The sequence below is a fragment of the Canis lupus genome, chromosome 14 (genome assembly GCF_011100685.1).
Source record: "Canis lupus familiaris isolate Mischka breed German Shepherd chromosome 14, alternate assembly UU_Cfam_GSD_1.0, whole genome shotgun sequence".
Classification (NCBI taxonomy): Eukaryota; Metazoa; Chordata; class Mammalia; order Carnivora; family Canidae; genus Canis; species Canis lupus.
The window spans coordinates 23,862,772-23,883,854 of record NC_049235.1 but is presented as its reverse complement, the minus strand read 5'-3'; the positions used below and the strand labels follow the sequence as shown (position 1 = coordinate 23,883,854).

At 38.7% G+C, this 21,083-nt stretch overlaps 1 protein-coding gene and 1 non-coding gene across 3 annotated transcripts in view; both read right to left on the bottom strand.

Moving 5' to 3' along the window:
* The window catches only part of NXPH1 (neurexophilin 1), a 433,511-nt gene that overhangs the window by 321,616 nt on the left and 90,812 nt on the right, over window positions 1–21,083 (bottom strand). For both annotated transcript variants that reach the window (XR_005369459.1, XM_038556945.1), the window contains exon 10: window positions 13,726–13,832. The gene's annotated coding sequence lies outside the window, so the exon portion shown is untranslated. The remainder of the gene's footprint in view (window positions 1–13,725; window positions 13,833–21,083) is intronic.
* LOC119867658 lies at window positions 20,531–20,727 on the bottom strand. The gene has a single exon (XR_005369843.1). It is a non-coding gene; the product is annotated as a U2 spliceosomal RNA (small nuclear RNA).

Genomic DNA, 21,083 nt, shown 5'->3' with positions numbered 1-21,083 from the left:
TAGCACATTTATATTTTCATATTATATGAAATTCATATATGAGTTCATATTTTCTTTATCCATTTATCCAATGGTAAACACTTAGGTTGTGTCCATATCTTGGCTATTATAAATAACAGCAATGAACGTGGGGGTGCATATATGTTTTCAAGTTAGTGTTTCCATTTTCATTTCATTGCATTTTCTTCAGATAAATATGCAGAAGGGGGATTAATGGATCATATAGCAATTTTTTTTTAATTTTGGGGGGAAACTTCATACTGTTTTCCATAGTGGCTGCACTAGTTTACATTCCTACCAACTGTGCACAAGAGTTCCCTTTTAACTACATCCTCACCAATACTTATTTCTTAGTGATTGCCAGATGCAGGGGGGTGGGGTTGGGCAAAATGATGAAGGGAATCAAAAGGTAAAAACTTCCAGTTATAAAAGTCATGAGGATGTGATATGCAGCATGAAAACTATAGCCAACAATACTGTATTGCATGTTTAAAAGTTGTTAAGAGATTAAATCTTCAAAGTTTTCATTAAAATAAAAAACTTTGTAACCAAGTATGGTCACAGTTGTTAACTGGACTTATTTATGGTGATCATTTCACAATACAACACTGAATCATTACACTGTACACAAAACAAACTGATGTGGTAGGCCAGACACATAGTGCATGAAAGTCCCCCACAGTGGGAAGTGTGTTTAATTTCTTCAAAGAAAAGGTAAATAGTCAATAAAAAATACCTTTCAGAAAAGGTAAATAGTCAATAAAAAATACCTTTCAGAATTTTTAATCATCATAAGAAAAATAATATCACCAAGTAAGACATAGGGAGATGTCCAGCATATATCTTGGCTAAATCTGGAAAATCTAGAAATATCTAAATTGGTCTGATGCTGTGACTAGCTCTTCTAAAAGAAAATTTATATGAATGTTATTTGGCTTGAAGAGGGTTTTTGTTTTCCTTTGTTTCTCTCTCTCTCTTTTGGCATGAGAAATGCTAAGTTTCTTTAAACTTTTTTTTGTTTTAAGAAAAGAGAAAAGAGAGCCTGCTCAGGGGGAAGAAGGTGGAGAGAGGAGGAGGGGGGCAGGAAGAGAGAGAAATCTTAAGCAGGCTCCAAGCACAGCATTGAGCTGAGTATCGGCTCAATCTCACAACCCTAAGATCATGATAGAGAGTCAAACACCTAACTGACTGAGATGCCCAGGCATCCAACTAACCTTCTTTAAAAAGACAAAAAGTTGATGTTTTCAAGAAAAAAGTAATGGATTGTTGACAGAAAAGGAAATGTCTTACGTCAGTGGGAGAGAGGACACTGTGAAACAGGATCACTCAAACATTGGAGTAAGAATAAATTGGTACAAAATTTTAGAAAGCAATCTGACAGTATATACCACAACCTAAATTTTTTATAAAACCTTTGGCCCTCCCCCAAAACTTTACTTCAGAGAATCTATCTAGGAAATAACTGAAAACCTTGCTATTTATCAGTGTCATTAAAAAGTGCAAGAACATTGAAGAAAAATATCTGAAAATCTTTATAGAAAACAATTGGGATTTCAGCACCTGAACATTCTTCTGATTTAAGGGAAATCCCATGAGGTAAAGATTAGGCCTCATGCCTTGAGGACACATGCCTACAACGCAGGCTCAATCAATCAGACGCTCACACCTGGAATTTTGAATATTGAAAGTGTGACACAAAGAGCCAAGTGACAGATGGAAATTAATAATAATTGGGAATGTTTATCCTGGAAATTACTGAATCATATCACTTAAATTCATATGTTTACCATATGTCATATGTGAAAATTAGGATATTAATTGGAAAGTAATTTGGACTTCAAATATTATTCTGAGGATATATGGTGCTATGGACTGAATCATTTCCCTCTAAAACACATGTGTTCAAGTTCTAACCAGTATGATGTTATTTGAAAATGGGCCCTCGGGAGGTAAGTTTAGATGACTTCATGAGAATGAGGTCTTCACGATGGCATTCATGCCCTTATAGAAAGAGACACCAGAGGGCTTGCTGTGTCTCTGCCATGTGAGGTCACAGAAAGAAGGCAGCTGTCTGCAAGGCAGAAAGAAAGCCCTCATCTGGTAACCAAATCAGCTAGTATTTTGACTTTCGATTTCTAGCCTTCAGAACTGTAAGAAATAAATTCCTGTTGTTTAAGCCACTCAGTCTATGGTATTGTGTTACAGGAATCTAAGCCAACTAGTACATAAGGGAAGATTTGGAGAACTCTAAGTACTTTGAAACTTCAACTGCCATTCTTGTGACAAAGCTGTCCCTACTGGATGTGAAGACCCTCTAGTAACCTCATATAAAGAAGTTTTTGGCAAGAAAAAGCCATCTCTCTTTATCCCTCACTTCTTGCCACTACTAGTTTTATAACTAGTGTCAGATCCCAGCATGTTTTGGGAATACAATCATGAAGTCAAACACTTGCAGAAAAGGTTTCTACACCAAAAGAATTGCAGGACTCTACAATTTTAAGTCAGAAAAGTCTGGGGAATGTGTGTAGAAAGAGCTCTGAAGGTGCTCAAACAAGTATACTCAGCACAAGTACATTCACCTAGAGATTCTAAATTTGAGAAAATAATTTAAGCAGTTACAAACTATTTTAATTGGTGTTTGGAGGCTTTTCCTAACTTAGACATAGCAGTGGGCAACATTAAATGAAGTTGAGATGCCAGGGGAAAAAATCAACTTGGTTTATAAACAGGAACAGATACAAAGAGCTCATGAAATACAAATAATGGAATGGATTAATCCTGAGCAATTTGTCTACCACCCATCCTCTATGTCCTTCAAGCGGCTCTAACACCATTCACCAAGGCCTTGAGAAATATGTTGGTGAGGAGAGTGCTCGCATCTCTGAAAAGCACTTAAATGGTTTTTGCTTAAGGCCAAGATACTGAGGGAGACAGTGCAGCCATAAGGACCCCTTGAGTTCCCTGTGGATGGGAGGATCCTGAGATGACAAGAGACTCAGGGCACCAGTGAACCCCTGACACAAGATAAGAGTGGCTACCACAAACAAAAAGGGAGGCCAGGGTGAAATTTAGAATGGTTGACATGCAGTTATTCTCTTCAACAGAGAACAATCGACCATGAAATCTACAGACCAAAATATATGAGAAGATCACCAAAGTGCTTCTTAGTCTATAGAAACGGTAAGTCTCCAGGTGGGTGAAGAGAGATCTAACCTGAGCCAAAGTGTCAACAATCCCCATACCTCATGGATGAAAAGCTTCTTAACTGAAGGGGACGTGGGGTGTCTTTGAGGAGGACTCCATAGAAAAATTCAGTGGACCCTCCCCCAGCCTTCAAAGGGGACTTCTGGCACTGGGGACTTTTGGCCACATGCTAAAGCTAACTTTGAATCTTAGCTTCCCAGAGCACCACTGGAGTTCACCTGTTAGATAGGGGCTTATGTAGGTCTTCTGGTAAAGACAGATAAATTCTAAACAAAGAGCACATCACAGTAGTCCTGTTGGAACCCCTAAAATATCGGGTATAATAACCCAATTAATAATGCAATAACATGAGTTATTTCCCTTTATCCTATGTATAACATTGTCAACTCATCGGCCAACAGAATCCACTTCCTGGCTCCTTGATTTGTGGAACCAGTGAAGGGGTGAACCTCCAGTCAATAAAACTTGAGAAATTTTTAAAAGCCTGCTTTACTTCCCTGGAATGAAATTCATAAATATAACCAATCTACACACATGCTTTTAAACAGAACAAGAGAATGGCCAACCTATAATATGAAGAAGAAATAAAAGTAAATAAACTTATAATTATGCAATTGCATGATTGCATTAGAAGTCATAATGAATCAGTCAGATGCTTGCCCCATATGTAGATTCACTGTGAATGTTACAGCTACCAGTGAAGACTGACATACATCTTTCACGTTGGTGACTCAAGGGACAGAAGCAACATTGCCATCGTTGATGTGATTTTGAAAAATTGCATTCAAGTCTTTAAAAGTTCTAAAGAAAGAAGGTAAAATCAACTCTCAATTTACACTCCTGGAAGATTCAGAGTACCCAACTGGGGATGCCTGGTGGCTCAGTGGTTGAGCATCTGCCTTTGGCTCAGGTCGTGATCCCGGGCCACATCGAGGTCCCCGCAGGGGCTTCTCCCTCTGCCTATGTCTCTGCCTCTTTCTCTGTGTCTCTCATGAATAAGTAAAACCTTTTAAAAAAATGTACTAAAATGTACAAACATAACTAGTGTTTTTGTGAAGGATATAATTACTTTAGGCTACAGAATATCTGGAGTACCTGGAGTAACATTGCAATTTGTGCAGGAGGACAATTCTCTGCAGAGGTCTGCCTTGCACATTGCAGAGTGACTAACATTCCTGGCCCTTGTCCACTAAATCTGGTAGCACTGATCAATCATTGCAGCAATCAAACATGTACCCACAAATTTTCAAAATGTCCCTCAAGGTGGTACCGAGGTTGAAGAAAGTAAGTGCCAGTACAGCAGGAAGAGCCACCTGGAAATTCCTGGCACCCTCCCTCTCTGCCCAAGTAATAAATCTCCAGGATGAGTGTCTTCCTCCAATCCAGAAAAATGCAGAGGAGGTGATTCCCACTAGAATATGAGCTACATGATGGCACAAACCTTTGAATGTTTTGATTACTTACGTATCTCAAAGGTGCAGAATAGATCTGGCACTCAGTAGGTACTTAATACATATTTGTGGAACAAATACATGGAAAATTCTATTTAACTTTCAGTTTAGCCCATGTAGAAGACACATGGGTCTTAGAGAATTTAGTATAGTGAAGACATGTTCACTTCATCAGTTAGTTGCTCTGAGTGAAGGTGCTGTTCCAGGTATGCTGTCCTTCTTGAAGCAAATAGACACAGGTTTGGGTACCTAGTATTTTTAATTTTTAAAAAGTGTTTTTCTCCCTCTGTATCACTAAAAGCAGAAAAGTCCAGAGCAGTCTGCTCTAATCTGGCAAGGAAAATATAGTATATTTTTATTATCTATCCTGCCTAGAGATGAAATCTCTAGCTCCGTGCCACAATTTTGTACAAAACAAAATTTTGAAGATCACATCCCTCCTCAAGACATCATGGTTGTCCCTTGTGTGGATGATATTTTGATAAGATTTGGAAATCAAGATAGAAGTTATCCTAGAAGCTTTGGGAAGATACCTACATATCACAAAGTGGCATATAAACCCCTTAAAAATACAGAAACCTGACAATTTAAGGGATTTTATGGAGGACAATATGAGAATATTCTCTCCAAGGTTAATATGCTATGCAGGGAGCTTCCTACCACAAAGATTGCCACAATGCTTCATGAGCCTCACTGTGTATTAAAGGCATAGTCAGAAGTGAGAGGCCCATGACCAGGATCCTGAGCGTCCTGGGCAGCATGATCTTGGCTACATGTCATCTCCCTTGATTCTCCAGTCTGCCCATTAGTTCCATAAGTCACACAACTACCCTTGTGTGAAATGGACCCTTGTGTGCTAATGGAAAATTTCTGTTTCCATTAGCCAGAGTTGACTTTTTTTTCTTTTTCTTTTTTTTTTTTACATTTGCATCCAAGAACCCTTACTGGGTTTAGGTTTATTCAAGAATACAAACCAGAGAACAGAAAAAATTATAGTTACAATAAGTTCACAAGCATACAGTGAATATTTATATAGTATTAAGTGAAAATAGCAGGACACAAAATGTTATTACGTAAATAAGTGTAATAAATATAAAAGCTGTGCATAAAACATTGGAAGAAAAAATGTTGAATGGTTTTCTCTGATAATAGGAAAACAGATGTTTTTTCTTTATCCTTCTATTTCCAATTTTCTATAATGAATACCTAATTCATTTACAATAGAAAATGCTTATCTTGTAAAAATCAGGTTAGCAGGAACATAATAAAATTTGAAAAAACTTCATATATTAGAAACAATGTTTCTGTGTGCTAAGTTAGAATAAAATCCTTTAAAATAAAAAAAAGAATCTGTTGGGATAAATGAATCAATGCAGAAAAGTTTTTTTCAGCTCATTAGAAGTCACATGCCAGCATTCCTCTCTGGAATTGCATTTAATACTGTCCCTGCTTAGCTCATGGGAATCACTAAACAGCACTATGTAAAAAGAGGTCTAAAGGGTACCTTTAGAGGAGAGACTAGAGCCTAGAACCCTGGTGTATTTGTTTCCCATTGCTGCAGTAACAAGGTATCACAAACTTAGTGCTGAAAACAACACACATTTATTATTTTGTAGTTCTGAAGGTCAGTAGTCTAAAAACAGATGTTGACTAGGTTGTGCTCATTCTGGAGGCCCTGGGGGAGATTTCCTTCCTTGTTCTTTCCAGCTTCTACAGGCTACCTCATTCCTTGGTTCATCAGCCCTTCCAGTCACTCAGACCTCTGCTTCCATCATCACACCTTCTCTGATTCTGACTCTCCTGCCTCTCTCATATAACGACCTTTGTAATTACAGTAGGCCAATCCAGATGATCCAAGATAATCTCCCCATCTCAAAATCCTTGACTTATTTTTATCTGCAAAGCCCCTTTGGCTATGTAAAATACCATATTCACAGGTTTCAGGAATTAGTATGTGAACATCTTTTAGGAGGGAGGGCATGATTCTATTATTCTTGAGCTTTCAAAATCTCAGCTATCAAGTAGGACTCATTGCCTTTCTGGAATAGGAGAAGGGGTGTGAATCAATCTTTTCAGGGCAGTTTTCTTCACTGCATTCCCCAGGACATGGGTACTGATCATGGCATTTTAGGGGTTGCTGAATGAACTAAAGCAACACCCCCACCCTTCTAACAAGACTTCGTGACATAGCACTTAAAAAAAAATCATTGATGAGTGTTTTTTTAAAGTTTGAAGAGTATTCCTTCAAAATGTTCAGGCAAGCTGGAAATTCTTGGGTTTTTTTGTTGTGGTTTCTTTCTATTGGACTATTTTCCTCACAATATCCATTGGAAAAGGGAGTATTAACATTAATGTGGTGACCTCTCCCAACAAAACATTTTTTATCTACCTATGAGAGAAGCAAATATAAGACGAGTCATAATGCAATTAACCAAGCATATTGGGAAAGGAAATAAAAGAAGAAAGTGATAACTAAGCTCTCTTCTGGGATCACTCTAGCCTAATAGCAGCAACAGTTGTATCAGAAAACTGAAGAATGACCTTTTCACAATTATTTTATAGTATTTTGCCAGTTTAGTTGCACTGTTGAGAAATGTTACATGTTTCATATGTTGTAATAGCTGATTTCAAGAATTACATTTAAATAGCACTTCATGATTACACAATCTCTTCACATACATTATTTAATGTTATTTAATGTAAACATTACTTACTGTGTTAAATAAAATAAATGTTCACTTTTAATAATATCTTTTCTCTATTAACTTTTTGCCTGGCATCAGGGTGGTATGATGGTAATCATTTAACAACCGATTTCCATCCCTACCTGCCACCCACCCCCATACCCACCCTCCCTTAAAGCCCTGATTTGCAGCAATTTCAAATTTCTGTGTGGGAACACTACTACCATAGCTGATTACAAGTTACCAGTGCATCCCTGAACAAGGAGTTAGGAAGAGATGTGCACAATCAGCTCTTGCAAGTAGAATGAAGCAGACTCCAGAATATCTCTCCTTTTTAGTATTCAAGCTTCCTGCTAATATACTAGTATTCGAGCAGGCTTAACTTAAGGGAAAATAATTTGCCTTTGAAGAAACATCCAGGTGATACTATGAAGCCCAAACCAGCTTTCACAGGAGTTATAGCATGTGGTTGTGCCATGCTCTGCCTAATTGTCCTTTACTGTTTCTGTGGCCTATTCTGGCTGCAATGGGCCTTAACCTCCAATGGTTAACACTTACTATTCTTCTATGGAACATAGCCCTCAAGCTACTGGGTCAGCTTGCTTCACCCTCAGAGTATGAGCTAATGGCTCATGGAATGCAGGATTAGAAAAGTCCAGTTTTCTTGCCTTAAGTATTTCCCTGTGGGGTAGACCAAAGACAGTCTCCTCTAGATTTTAACATGGAATCACACCCTTGGTTCTGTCTCTCCTTTGTGTTTGTCCAGGGAGCATTCTTTAGCAAATCATACACTAATCCCCATACTGGGGGTCTGCTCCGGGGGCACCCCAACCTAAGACATGTATGGTGATGATCATACCAGGTCTTTGCCTTTAATTTGACCTTCCTTCAAACTCACTCTTTGGATGCTTTAACTAAACCATTCTCCTGACAACTGGTGTAGAATTTATCTAGAATTCTGGCCAATTATGAGAAGTCAATGCATTTATAACATAGAATATTTAGTGGGTTTTAGGGTGGAGGAGAGTAGGCCATCAAATTCTGGGGAAATGTGCACATTAAACTGTTTAATTAAAATAACAGAAATATCAAAGGATCCACCACATATTTTCTGAAGTTTCTAGCTCCAAGCTGTGCTATTAGGGCTATTTAATCATACCACCCACTTCCTGATTACACCCAGTCACGTGAGCAGCATTTCAGAAGATGCGCAATGAGAAAGTCATGCCATAACATGAAGGATTTTGATATTAATATAAGCTAACTAGATCTTTTCTAGTGTGTGTGGGGGAGATATCTCTACTCTCAGTAGAAATGATTTAATTTGTCTTTGGAAACACATTTTGTAACTAAGTGGAAAGGTCTGTTGGACCTGTAAAGTGCACAATCTGTAACGAGAAACCTCTACAATGTACCCATAACAAAGCAAAGGGAAGACACAGCTTCTGACTTCTAGAGACTCGCTTTGGCTCCACACACACACAAAAGGAACCCAGAGGAATGCTTGTGTTTCCAGACTAAAATGTAATAAAAACCCTACTACCAGGAAATTTTAAAAAGAAGGTCTCTGCAATGAGCAGTGAGAATTCCTCTCTGTGTAAAAAGCACATGCCTGTTGGTGCACATACCTGGCTGAGGTAATACAAATGAGATTGTGTCCTTCCTCTGTGTGAATCATAACACTGAAATAAAAATGCACGGTTTGGTGGGAAAATGGGAAGATGCAAAAAAGACCCCACTGGAGCCTCATCTGTTAGCATTTCCTTGTCCTCTGGGAGAGAGAAGGTTAAATTCTCATATACCTTCTAGAGAATACTTACAAATGCTGTCAGAAAATAAAGCAGATGCTGGCAGCAAGGATAAAAATATGAACAAATGGGAACTATTACAGAACTTTATAATCTGCGTCCACACATGAACTATTACTTCAATTACTGAAAAAAGTGCAGTCCAAACAAATTCTCAGTCCGTGCATTCTCAGGCACCTTGCAAGTCGCTGTCCAAAGATAGCCCAGAAGAAGTAAAATCTTGAGAGATTCTTTTTTATTTTACTGATTTTATCACACCACCTAATTATAAAATTTTCCAGTTTAAGAGGGAAAAAAGGATTTCAAAAGAAAAAAATCTATTTTTAAAGTGCTACAGATTGGAAATAGGATAGCAGATTAAAAAATAAAAATTGTTAAAAGAATTTTATATTATGCTAACTCTGTACATAATGGTGCTGAGATAAAGAATTGCAGAAGCCTGTGTAGGTCATAAAAATTAATTAGAGGCTTTATTTACATAAGGCATTACCTATCTAGGCATATATGACAAAGAGATTGTTATGGAATAGAGTGTGTGTGTGTGTGTGTGTGTGTGTGCGCGCGCATGTGCATGCACACACACACGCACAGGCAAAGGGGTGTGTGTTCACTCACTGCTCACAGAAAGAGAAGTCCAAGGATGAAATATATGCACATCACACACATATTGGCTTGCAACATGCTATGTTGCATGCTTTTTACTGTCAAGTAAACGCAGCTTTACTCAATTCAATGCCATTAAGGTAGGAAGCAGTTTTCTACATCTAGTAAGAAAAAGGAGAGAGATGAAATATTTGAAAAGAAAATATAGTCATATGAGAAGACCAATCAGCTTCAGAAGCAATGTGCCTTAATCCAAAACAGAATAGATTATCTCTTCTCTTGTGCAAACTCTTAAAGGAGCCTTATGATTGCTTCTTCTAGGCCAATAGTTTGCCATCTCCCCCACAGAGATGTATGGGTGGCAAGTGAATTGCAATTGCCTGTTCTTCCCACTCAGTGCTTTGGTATTGCTCTTGATCTTCACCTTTCAAGTCCTATAGTTGTGCAAGTTAAAATCCCACTTTATAGTTACCACAGTTTCTCTGGTGGGCATGTGATAGTGGCAAGAAGGCTGAGAGGCATGTAGGGGAAAACCACAAGCCTGGGAAAACCACAAATAGCAAAGCCTGGGTGAAACTGCCTCATAAAGACATAATGTTTGACAGGTGACCGAGTTCAGAGCCTCTCCTAACCCTGTCTTCCTTTGTGCCACACAACAGACTCCATCCAATGGCATACAAAGAGGAGATGCGTGTGGGCAAAGTGAGCAGGAGCATCGGTTTTGAACTGTGGGTGACAGGCTGCTGACAAACTATAGCCTGGCATGAGGCTAGCAAAAGACAAAGAGAGGAAACTGATAATGAGACACTGTTTGCACCCGTAAATGGGCAGCCAGGAAAGTAACACGAAGGAGAGGTGGAATGCATGCGTGACAGAGCCCAAGGAGGTCAAATGACCCACCCTGAGAGGCATCTGCTCAAGGCCAGTAGCAGTGGTGAGCTGGAAAGTAGGGATGTCCCATAAAGCCTGGCTCCTCACAGCTGTGGCCAGAAAGAAGGCTGGTGGTTTCAGGATTCCCCAGCCAGCCACCACAGGAAACAAACCTTGGCACTGGCAGGCCTCCAGAGTCCTGTGTAAGGACTTAGCACCGCTCTGAGGAGTTACTTTCACTGAGAGCCCTCAGTGGGTGGGGATCAGCGTCCTGACAATCCTCAGTATTGGGGATTAAGCTACAGTTGACACTTCCTGACAGGACTGTAAGGAACAGGGGACATGGGTGCGCTCGGGATTCCCAAGAAACTCAGCAGGCTGCACAGTTTCAGGAGGCTGGGTAACAGCTAGATGAAGCTCACTGAAGAAGAAAACTGAAATGACTCACAGGTCTGTGTGAGGTTAATTTAACTTAGGTTAGAAAAGGAAGAGTCTCTGCAACCTGAAGCCCTCCTTGAAGAGAAACATCTGAGAGGAAGTGTTCACAGTGCAATGCTCAAACATCAGTGAGCATTCGGACTAGAAGACCAAGCGTCCTCTACTTCATGTCACATTGTCTCTACATGCTCTTCCACTTGGATAAGTCAGTCACTTTGCATCTATGGGGAGTGTCATGTCAAACAGGCCTCCCAACCTTCTCTTTCTATGTCAATTCTTGATAGACATCAAAGCCAACATGATTATAAACAGCCTGACAGCTCTATTAAGACAAAGGAAACAATTCTTAACTGCTTCAAAGTATCGAAAACAACTTGGTTTGTCAAATCTGTATTTCAGACAACACTGCAGAAAACAAAATTTAAAAAATTATGAGACTATTGGATATTAGTATATATGGGATAAAGTCTGTGTTATTAAAAGTCCTTTATAAATTCCTTTTCTAATGCACTCTGAGTCAATTCCATAAAGTTGGCCTGTAACACTTAATTCTTTCAAATGTCACTACTCTAATAAAAGCCTCTATGGAAGACCCCCACATGGATTGTTAAGAACTGTCACCATAAAAATATCATCTTGTGGTCTTTGATACTTTCTAAAGTAGAAGCAATTAGAATGTAACTCTGGTTTGAGTTTAGTTTACCTGGATTCCAATCCAATTAGCTTTATAAATTAATAACTTTGTATTTTAACAGTAGGTGATGTTGTTTAATTAGTCAGTTTATTGTTTCAAGTCTTAGTTCAGAATTTCACATTCTGATGAGTTACAGAGTTTTAATTGAGTAGATGAACATTCATCTAGAAAACTGTGCTCAAAATTCTGCCAGAACACTGTGGTAACATTAAGATTCCCAGGTATAATAAAATTACAATATTCTATCTCTAGAACTCATAGTTTTTATGGCAGGAGTTACAAATAAGCTGTCTATGGCACTCTGGGCCTACAAACACCTTTTTTTTTCCTTCTCCTATATATGTATGTGTTTGTATATATATATATATACAGCATCGCCCCAAGTTAAAGTCATGTAGATCACACGCCCATAGTTAATGGAGGAAGCCATAGAGGTGAAGAGCATCTGCCCCCTCCCCCAAATAGTTTGCATGCTCTTCCATTCTTCCCCATTCTTAGGAAGTCTATGCCATTTACTTGCTTTAACCACCCAGACCCTGTGGGCAGGCACTCACATCTGCCACTACCTCTCCACATACAGGGCCATGCAATGTTTGTCTGACCTTCAGGCTGTATCTTAGAATTTTCCACATCTTTGCAGTAGAGATTCTGCATCCGGGTTCTGCAGTAACTTTCTCCCCTTTTTTCACCAAGCACATTGGAAATAAAATCAGTTCACCAAATATTAGGATATAAAGGGAATTAAGACCAACATTAACAAAAAAAAAAAAAAAAGAGAAAGAGAAAGAAAGAAAGAAAGAAAGAAAGAAGAAAGAAAGAAAGAAAGAAAGAAGACCAACATTAGCAAATGCTTTAGGTGCCAATAGGTATCAAAATGGCCAACACTGCCTATGATTTGACCTAAAGATTTAAGGATAGAGGGCGTTATCAAATGGAAAAGGAGAAAAATGTGACATCCAGGAAAGAAAGGAAAAAACATCTGAGTGAAGAGAAAGAGAAGCAAACACAAGGAGAGAAAAATACTGTCCTTCCAGTAGAGAGACATAACCAGTCCCACCCACAACTCCCTCAGGGGCAACTCAGGGGCCCCAGGGACACCAGTTGCCTACCCTAGATAAAAGTAACATATTAGAATAAAAATGGATAGAGAGGAGGAGGAAGAGAGAGAGGATTTTATCTGCTAGGTAATAATATTATGCAATCACTTGGAAAATGAGTAGAGATATCCCATTTGTTCCAAACAAATCCATTCAAGAAAAGTCGTTCTCCTGAAAAGTGTTCATTTCTCTCAAGGTTTTGCTAGTGTTTGGTGAGCCCACCTAATGGTCAGTAATAGACAAATCTTATCATCTCCTAAACCAACCACTCTGGTGACCAAAATTAGGAAAGAAAAAAAAAAAGCTAGTTTCATTATTTCAGCTTATTCCCAATATTTAATAATAGGAGACATTTTGAGGGCATTAACAGGGTTACTTGTCAAGAACTCCTTTTACATAAGACTAAAAACACTCCAGGAGTGACACTTGAAATTGATCATCCTTTTAGCCATTCTGTCAGGCTTCCGAAAATTAATGAGTGGCTGCAGAAGGCAAGTGGCATACTAGAATATCACACAAATTTGCTGATCCTGACTTGCTGAAATTCTGCTTACCTAGTGCAAAGCTAAACACTTCACTTCTCCACAGTGTTTACAGTCTACCCAAATCTTCTCTTGGGGCTTCCTCCATTCAATGTTGCTTCCTCCTCAGGCAGTAACAGTCAAATACAAAGAGAGCAGCACAAGTCACTCTCTTCAGCTGATGGAATGACACAATGGATACTTTTCGCACTTAAACTACAAAATCACCGTGCTCATGTAAAAATCAGGATTCCAAACGCTTTAAGACATGTATTCAACAATACTAACTGAGTGAATACCATGTTTGGAGCGCTACTTGAGATGCACTAAGAATCTTAGTTGGCTGAGGAAATACCTTGATCAGGAAGGTGTTTCTCCCATGGCGAGGTTTAGCTTCTGCACTCTACAGGAAAGATTTCTACATTTTCCGAACATGAGAGACTCATTTGCCAACTGTGGGAGCTGTGGAAAGACACAATGCTCTCTGTCCTTAAAATATTGTAATTTACTGAGTTAAAGGAAAAACATAAGCTCAAAAAAATTTAAGGATAACAAGTGACAACCATTAACAAGGCATTCCCCAAGTTATGACAGCTGAATAATAAACACTCCACACATGTTTCTCACTTTGACTTGCCCCTACTGACCCTACCCCTGGGTTAAGCAGATTTAGCCACAAAGCTGCAGCATACAACACTGCCACCTAGTGGGCCTTTGAGGAACCTATCAGATACCACATTTACGAAGTTTTTTTCTTCCTCATTATCTAAAAAGCACTTAACAGGGCCCAGAGTATATATTTACTAAAGTTATCTTATAAGCTTTGTTTCTTCTATACTTCAATTACCAAAGTAAAAAAAAAAAAACTTAAAAAGCATTAACACTGCTTAAAATCATAGGATTTTGTGTTAAACTGTGCTCTACCACTTAGCTCCACAAATTAAGACGTTACCTATACTTGGTGCCTCAGTTTCCACCTATTAAAATAAGCAAAACCATGGTATTATCTTACAGGAGTATTGTGAAAAGGAAATTAGTACTGGTGAGGGACTTAAAACAGTACCTGGTACATATGAAGCTCTAATATTTTATCCTATAGTCAATATTACAATAAGATTTTCTGATTCTGCTTTTTAAACATTTGTACTTAATCCATACTTTGGGATGAATAGACCTTGTTGCTTGGCCTGGAACCATAAGTACCAAATATAACATTATTGAGATTAGAAAACATGTTTAGATTTTTTAAAATATTCTTAAACTTTTAAACAGGATCTTGGTTATAAATTAATAACCATCTGTTCACATCAACTTTACAGAGGCTAAAGAACCATTGAGAGAGAAGTGAACAGAATTGGCTGCAGATGACATTAGAAAAGAATAATTTCCTGAAGCATTTGTTTGGGGTTTTGTTAAAATTAGAAATATTGAGAAGCAGAGAATAGAAAAAAAAAAAAAAAGGATACATTCCAAATGATAAAAATAGCATGCGCAAAATCTTAGAGAAATGAGCAAATTGAAACCTACAATTTAGATAAAGCTTTGACTTAAAAAAAAAAAAAGATACCTTGGCGATTCAATTTACTTTAATGGCTCTTGAATGTTTATTTTTTAAAAAGAGTATAAACTCTTTTTCTTACATTCTAGATCATAATACTGTTTTCTTAAAACCCAAATGGCGATCTAGATCCAAAAAAGAAAGTGGAGTATATTGTCAACATTTTTTTTCCATTATAGCATTTAAAGTAGATGGAAATTGAACATATTAAAAGAGATTTGCCCTCCATTTTTCACACTGCTCTAAAATGAGCATGAGCTGATGCAGGGATCTGAGCAGTGGGGGTGGGTAGCAATAGGCGTGCACATTCACGACAGCAATCAGAATCAGATGCTTAATTTATGGACTCATAGCACATAAAAGAAAAAAATTCAAGCATTTACTGTAGCTGCTGCTGATTACTGACTATTCATTAAAAAGGTATTTGGCTTGTGCCAATGTAACCCCAATGTTCTTTGTAAAGAAAAAGTCTATCGTGCAGTTTTCCTATAAATTATGCAGGTCCCTGTTCATTCTTCTTCAAAAACCCATGCCCTGCTTCATAATAAAGAGCTGTTTAAAGGTTCTTACAGCCTAGGGATTGTGGCTAAAATACTGAAATCACACAATTAAAGGGAAGAAAAAAATAAATTAAGCCTCAGAAAAGGGACACTGCCCGTTAATGCTTTCCTTGTGCCGGACTGAAACTCACTCTGACAAGCGGGGCTAAAACGTGTTCTGGTAATTGCTTCTTTCCCCAGCACAGCTGAGTAATTGCTCTGCAACTTTGCCCTCCCGGCACACACACAGGGTTATCATGATGTGATCCCAAAGTGACACCTAGACCCAAAGAGCAATGTCTCATAAATCCTGCATTCAGGAAGAATTGGGAAAGATTACCAAGAGAACTCAGTCTTCAGTTTATAGCAGCACCTTTGACTTTCATCCAGAAAGGAAAGAAACACATATAGAATACCATCAGAACTTATGCTCTATCTTCTCTCTCTAGACACCAGTCCACGCAGCCATACAAGTGATCCAGATATTTTGGCTCCAATCACAAGAGCAGGAGAAATGTCTTTCTGGATCAAATAGCTTATACATCAGGTCATCTGTGAAAAGATAGGTTCCTCCTCTCTGATAATACCAATTTCAAAAGAGGAAAGCTGACTCTGAAACACCCCTAGATTTTCTTTCCTTAGTTGAGCTAATATGCATCTAAAATTGCTCCTTTTCTTCCTAACTCCTTCCTGATTTCATATGCATTTTCAGATTGTACCCACCTCTTGAAGTTCCAAAAGCTTATTAAGCCTGCTATGATAAATAATGTCTCATTTGTTTGCCTTAACCTCTTTTCTGATGACTGGCACAGTGGTAAGCACACAGAAGATGTCTGGGGAAAAGTGCATACCAACTTGACCTGGCTGGATTGGAAATATACAAGGTGTGATACCTAAATATAAATGTATCGCCTGACTGGTTCCCCTTGACTGGACTCCTCAGGATGCCAACCTGAGTTTTTGGCTTTGAAGGGGAGATGAGCACATGATATCTGGGTCTCTTGGCATTTTTAATATTGACTCTAAAAGAGATGAGACAGGATTTCACTGGCTTCGGAATATGGTTCTCAACAATGAAGCTGACCAAATTCCTCACAATACGGTATAAAGCCATCTGGAAAATAAGTGGGTTGATCTTGCTTCAATCTATTCTAACCTCACTTTCCTAGGAAAAGTGAGGGGATCATAATCTTTTCTCTGTTTCTTTTATCCTCAGTAGACATCAAGCCGTCCACATGTCCTGCTGCTCATTATTGAGAATTTCTCCTTACTTTCTATGGCCAATCAGGTAATATTTAAACTCAGAGAAGGAATCTGGGATAGGTCATTTATAACTGTGAAGCTTGTGGGAGACTGTTTGAGGGACAAATTCTAAGACCATCAAGGGACAGTCACCAAAAATCCCAGACTAAATTATGTTTATCCCCAAGCCAAACCATCTGTCACCAACTAAATGTTGAACTGCATATATATGAGCCAATACTCAGGCTTAAAGTAAAGAAATCTATGTTATAGTAGTTCTCTCCCTATGAGAATATCTACTCCACAGACTCACTATTCTTTAAGTAATATCTTAGTTAAGAGAAAAACTCAGAAAGGTACATGCATGCCTTGATAACATTGATTTTCCCCCCTTCCTGAAATATCCAATTCCATTCAATGGCTGAACAATAAGATATCTGCTCCTCCTGGCTCAGAAATGCAGACAACATTTGACACTAATGTTTGTTTTCCCTCTGCTGCAGTCACAGCTTATCGCTCCTATTTGATGGTAGGTAGACCCACTACTTTGACTTATTCTGTTACTTATGTGACAAAGGCTGACCCACCAAGGTCAGTGGTTGGATGTCATCCATCATGTTGCCAATATGTCTGCCATGATTGATGGGAATGATATACTGCAGGGTCCCTGACTTCTGTTACTGTCACGTTTTTCCCTCTCATCCACACCAGGACTGGAGCTCTCAGGTACTGTGCCACCCATCTAATGGTCCTCTGATTACAATGGCTCAAGAATTGGAGTGCTTTTACAGAACAGTGGGATACAAGGCAGCCCAGGACTAGTGTTCTTGCTCTCTCAGAAGTGTGCTGACATGTCGGACCTAGGGTGAAAACTACTGAGTAATAATCCTTTGCTTGAGTGTAAATGTGGATGATTTTTTACCCAAATCCATAGCCCTAATAAAGAAACACACCCCAAACATTAAAGCCTGGATGGTGTGAGCAAGCCCATTAAAGTAACCTCAAATTTTTAGTGAAGTTAGCAATAGATCGGTGAATTTTATAGCTGAAAAATGAAAAAGGAATAATCTTCTTGTTTTTGTAGATAACATGCAGTCTTACAGACATGATTAAATCCTAACCTTCAGTCAATAAACACAATACTCTTGATTTTCAAGCTTTTCCTCCCGGCAAATCTGACAACTCCAACCCAGGCAGAAGCAGCACAGAAGTCGATTATGGGGAAAATGCAACCGGACTGTGTGTACACTTTCTCTTCATCGTCTTCTCCTTTTAATCAATAGCACACCGAGTCTCCAGCTTCTATTGAATTAGGTTTACAAAGCTTTTTTGTTCTCACCTGTCGCTAAGAAAAATCATTCATGGCATCCTGGATCTGAACTAGCGGAGACTGCATGAATCAAAAAGGTAAAAACGTTCTCTCCCAAGGGAGGCCGCCAGCTGTCTCATTGATTCAGCACTGCTCTTGGCTGATTTGGAGGCTACCCTGGCACCAGTTCCAGAGAGCACCGTATAATAAGGTACCACAATGCAAACTGTTACCAGGGAGAAACAGAACATCTGGTCTGGAACAAAGGCAAAGTCCATTGCTAAGAAGCAGCCTGGCCATCCGCGTCCAAGCGTGAATATGCCGGGGCCTGTCACCTGAAAGAGGGGGCCCCTGGAGCCAAGTAAGTGAAGATAAAATAAAAACCACAAGAAAAAAGAAATCCTGAGAGAGAAATAACACATTATTTTCTCATTGTGTTTGTCTAAATGTAAAATGATAGTATAAAATGGGATATTCTAAGAATGATTTTTCTTAATTTGATCAAAAACAATGGTAAGAACTGAAATTTTTAAAAACAGAAATCAGTCTATTTGTGTCTTTATCCTGTACGTGTGTGTTTAATGACTGAAGACTTCCTTCGCTATCCTGCTGTTGTAAGCAGAGCTAATGATTGACCTCTGTTCTATAGAAATAATTTAACTGCCAAGGACCTATCGATGTGGGCAGTGAATCTGAGGACAGTGAGAAGCATGAGCGCACGGGATGCCTTCCACATGCCTTCTCCCGAGCCGCGCACCTTCACCCAGAACTTCAGCATCTGAGCCTGTCCGATGGTTTTACAAGCTATTGCTGTTGTTGTTGAAGTATTAAATAACACCTTCAGAAAAGGAGAAGAATTTGACTTCCAACTGCTTTAAAATCCAGTTTAAAAAAAAAAAAAGGCTTACCCTGTTGACAAAGCCCCTGTCAGGCTGAGAGTCATTATACTCTGCATAAGGTTTGTGTACTTCATTCCTTTCCAAAGCCATCTGTCTGAATTTAATTCACTGATAATTTTATCAGTCTCCCCATGCTTTGCCTGAAACCTCTCCATGGCATTTTTTATTCTTCACAGATGTTAACTCTTTGAATGACAGTTCCAACGCAGTTAGAATTTTGATGAAGATACACATTCTCTCTGAAGGATCTCTCTCAGATGTAACTCATTCCAATTGCCCCGCTGCACCAGCAGTTGTGCTTCCCAACAAAAGTTGTGCCTCTCCTGGGCAAAGCCAATCTTGATGCAAATCTGTATCCAGGACATTGCTACAGAAGCCACCTACAGAGCACCATCCCAGGCACACTCCATATCTATCATTTCAGATGTCTTTGTGGGCACTGGAAATCAGAATACGTTTTATAGGGATGATTCCAACCTTCCTTCCTACCTAATTAGGGCATTTAAGATTATCTTTTAAAAATGCAGATGATTATAATGCATTTGTAATCATCAAATTTTAAAATCAGCTGTTTGAAGGAATTGTTTCATTTTTTTAAAAAAAAAAGAACATTTAAATGCACTTTTATGTTGTACATTAGTAGTTTATCTCAAGTACATTATCTAACCATCTTGAGGATGGTTTATTTTTAGTTTCCAGATTAATTTGAGGAAAAGGTCTTTATACAGTTGATGTCACATTCTGCTTTTAATTTTTGCCAAATAAGCATTTCTAAGCATCTTTGCTGAACAAGGTGTGATACTGGACACTGTGGGAAGTGGATAGGAAGGCTCACAAAATACCTACTTCCCAGGAGCTTGTAGTCTAACGTAGAAGATGAGACACAAAGCAGACTGTAACTGGTACAAAGTGCTACACAAGCAAGCAAGAGAAAGATTTATTTAATCAGAAACAAAGATGCAGACTTCATAAAAGAGATCGATTTTTACTTGGGTCCTAAAAACTGGGTAGATTTTGAGGAAGAGAAATGAGAATGAGAAGGTATCTAGATACTGGGAACTCCATTCATAAGAGTATGGATGTGGGAGAGCACGGAACAAGTTCTAGGAACACAAAGGGCACCAGTCAGACTAGATCAGAGCATGTATGAGGGAAGAACCCAGAGAAACAGCGATGTAAGGTAGGGTTGTGATTTGGAGATGGAGAGTGCCATTGGTACCAAAGGTTTCTGAGCAAGAATAAGACCTAATATGAACTGCACTTTCAAAAGATAATGGCCATCTTCTGCAGGATGAATAAGGGAGAAAGACATTAAAGGCAGGGAAATTTTAGATGTGTTGTCATAAGGAGGTCCAGGATTAAGGCAAGGGCAGTTGGAATGAAATTCAGGGAATCTGTTCAAACACTCCAACCAAACAGATGGTATAGATATATTCAAATCAAAAGAAAGGTGGGCCAAGCAAAGCAACCTTTCTAAAGTACTTTTCTGATTTGCCTCTTTCTAAGTTAACTGTTGGGTGCCCCAGGTGTTGCCACCATTTCTCAAAGGAACCAATACAGCCCTTTCTGGAAGTATCTTCCTCAAACTTGGGATTTTTTTTTTTTTAACCCTGAGGGAGTGCACCTTCCCTAGTAGTATCATGACACCAGGTTGACAGGTTGATGCATAAAGTGTGCAGAGCAAGCTCCTATTCTATTGCCCTGCTGCATAAACCCATTAATATATTGTCCTGCAACAGAGGACATATCAGACATAAACTGATAAAAACAAATACTATACTTGATCTTAGCCAAAAGGCTAAGAAGCATTGGTGATTATTTTTTGGCTGTTAATTTAGCATTGATATTGCTTTCGGGACAGTTAGAAAGTTCCTGACACCCATTGTGTGATTATAGACTCAATTCTTACTGGAAGACACTATTCTAAAAGCCTGATACATGGACAAGAGAAAGGCCAAGAAAACAAGGCATTGACTCCCCAATCAACCAGGTCTAAATGGCATGACAGGAGGTAATGATGGGAAATGAGTAGAGTGCCCTAATTAAAATAATGTAGATACCATCCATAGATTAATATGTCAAAAATGAAGAATAAAAATGTATCGCTTAAAATTGGGGATGTTGATGATTATTATTGCCCCTCTGAGGGACAATATTATAAAAGAA